This window comes from Panulirus ornatus, chromosome 3, assembly GCF_036320965.1.
Source record: "Panulirus ornatus isolate Po-2019 chromosome 3, ASM3632096v1, whole genome shotgun sequence".
Classification (NCBI taxonomy): domain Eukaryota; kingdom Metazoa; phylum Arthropoda; class Malacostraca; order Decapoda; family Palinuridae; genus Panulirus; species Panulirus ornatus.
This window is the reverse complement of record NC_092226.1, coordinates 73377791-73380654: the sequence shown is the minus strand read 5'-3', so window position 1 is coordinate 73380654 and position 2864 is coordinate 73377791. Positions and strand designations below refer to the sequence as shown.

Genomic DNA, 2864 nt, shown 5'->3' with positions numbered 1-2864 from the left:
AACCCTCCAAGCGACTGTGCGTTGTGCCACGTATGAGTAATGCATTTTTATGAATGCAAACAAACACAGGTGTCGCCACATGATGAGTGTATCTCAACCACTTTCGAAAGCTCGTGTTTATCAGGTTTACTCCTAACTAAACTCTCTGTAAGCCAGCCATTTTAAACATGATATAAACAGATATGTAAAGGAATTTTTTCATTTTTTAGATAACTCTGCATGGAATAGTAGATAATGTTTGAATAATAATGCCAAAAATTAATTGCCTTGCGTAAAAATATGATTAAGCAGACATTAACATCCGGTGCAGCTATGATACAATTTAAGGTCTAGAGATGCGATAGATCGTTGATGTGCATTTAATAGCAGTACAGTAGTGGCAATATAGTTTAGGTGCAACGTAAGTGCAGTGCTGACACAAGAGTGGCCCCGGGGTGGCCCCCAATCCGACCCTCGACTGCAGCAGAAGCCCGCCAGCAGGAGAGTCGTGGACAGAATGCACAAGAGTCTACGGCTCCCTTAGCTACTTCGGACGCAGCCCACCCTCTGGGGGTTCGTGGCAGCGTCGTCATAAGTCGGTGGGGCGCTGCGGCAAAGAGGGTTGACTTGGAGGACATGGGGACTTATATGGGGTTACAAATGAAGGATGTTGACCATGTCATGAAGAGCATGAGGCCGTTTTGAGGACTCCCCTATACCTGCCGAGACTGTTGTTTTGAAATACTCGGGTACGACGGTACGATCCTTGAGGAAGATGGTACAACCCTTGAGATTGACTGTACGACCCTTGAGCTTGACGTTACGACCCTTGAGCATGACGGTACGATCCCTGGGCTTAATGATGCGATCCTTGGGTATGTTGTCCGGACCTTTTAACCTGGCCAATAAGAGTCAGGTGAAATTGGTCAGGCCATTGTACCCAAGGGTCGTACCGTCGTGCTCAAAGATCGTACTGTCGTGTTCTAGGATTGCACCGTCGTGTTCAAGGGTCACACCAACATGCTCAGTGGTCCATCGTCCCTTCTCGGGGGTTAGTTAAACGGCATTAAGCAGAGCTTTGATGTCACCTAGGAGCTCCTCAGGTTCCACAACATTTGGATGGTAGCGCGCGTAGGGCTTGCCGTCCCGCCCTACGAGGAACTTCTCAAAGTTCCAGCGGATGTCGTCGACCCTCAGAGGCTCGTAGAACAGAGAGGACTCGAATGTTGAGTCTGTGTAGCTGCAGCTACTCTGTGGGTGAAGCAGAGAGAAGTATGTATTTCATCTTAAGAAAGATCGCATTTGTAAATGTATGTCAAAGATGTGCGTCCTCAAATCAAAACTTGACATTTCAAAGGCGCTCTGTCTTAGGATCACCTCCGCTCACCTTCAGGAACGTGAAGATCGGGTTCTCCTCTGCGCCGTTCACTTTGGTCTTCTGGAAGAAGGTCATCTTGGGAACGAACCCGTTGCCAGGACGGACGTGAGTGATCCCGTTCATGATCTCCTCTGGGGTCTCTCCGGGCTCTTGCTGTGGCAAGGGACGGGGAGAGAGAGATGTATGAGAGGGGTCAGGATGGACGTGGCTAACAGGAAACTGAGGGGCGGTGCGTTACTTGTAAGGAACATGAAGTAGGAGAGGGGAACAACAAGACGGATCAAATAAAGAAAACGAATGATTTCAGATATTTAAGACTTGTCTAAGGAAGACTATGATAATTTGTTAATCATGTCAAGCATAGATGGTTCATTTGGTCAGTCTCCATCTTTATCACGGTGTTATGCGCTCTGTTGCCTAATATATTTCGTGAGAGATGGAAGCTCTCCTACAAATAGTGTTGATTTACGAAACATCCATATTGAACAAATGTCGAGGAACGATATTCAGCTTACCAGACCAAACTGGTTACAGGGGAAGCCAAGGATGACGAAGTCCTGCCCTGCGTGGGTCTCCGCCAGTGCATTCATCTGTGTGTAGGAGGAGTTGGTGAGCCTTCAGTAGGTGGCCACGTTGACCACAAGCACCACCTGTGGGCGGGGGATCAAGTACATGGTTAGCTCCTGCAGGGGATGAGGACGTTTGTGTGGGTATACCAGCCGGTGGTGAGGACGCATCCCTGGGGACTTCTGTGTGAGATGAGTACATGATAAGCTCCTGCAGGGGAAGAGGAAACCGTGAAATAAGTAGACCAGATATTGATGAGGACGCATGTCCCTACAGGGGAACTGTTCGAGATTACATCTTTCTTGAACACTGGGTTAGTGAGGTGTTAAGACTTGCATTTAGCGGAGAGACTTTGGAGATGAAGACGCAGTTTGGCCTGACCTTCATTTACATCTCACAGGAGGGAACACTAGACAGGGTTTGACCCTGTAATGACCTACCGGTATATATATATATATATATATATATATATATATATATATAGACGGAGAAACGCGTCAGAGTGTTGAGAAAAGTCTATGGTCGCTTCTAGTAAGTATATATACAAGAGCTTCGACCTAAGATTTCTCCGGACGATATGGTTAGGTAGATGATAGATGCAAGACCCGTTGTTTGGGAATTATTATAGGAAAAAAACCCATTATAGGGAAGAAACCCAGTTATGGTTACCAGTTACTGGTAAACCGTAACACGTTCAGAAAAAAGACAATCATTTTGATGGTGTGGGTTCGAATCCCACGCGCTCAGCGGTAAATAGTTTCAAAATCTCACATGTGAACAGGACTTGCTTGAGATAGTGTAGTTTTCTCTGGCTGGTTAGGTGTAGGTAAGCTTGGGATAAACGATGGAAGCTCTTCGTGAGTAGGGGATAGGTAAGGGACGTGCTCCGTGAATAGGGGATAGATAGGGACGTGCTGCATGGATAGGGGATAAGTAAGGG

The 2864-nt window shown here is 46.8% G+C and overlaps 1 pseudogene; it reads right to left on the bottom strand.

The window, feature by feature from the left end:
• Positions 1-345: 345 nt before the first annotated feature.
• LOC139759905 (glutathione peroxidase-like) overlaps positions 346-2864 on the bottom strand; it is a 6168-nt pseudogene continuing 3649 nt past the window's right edge.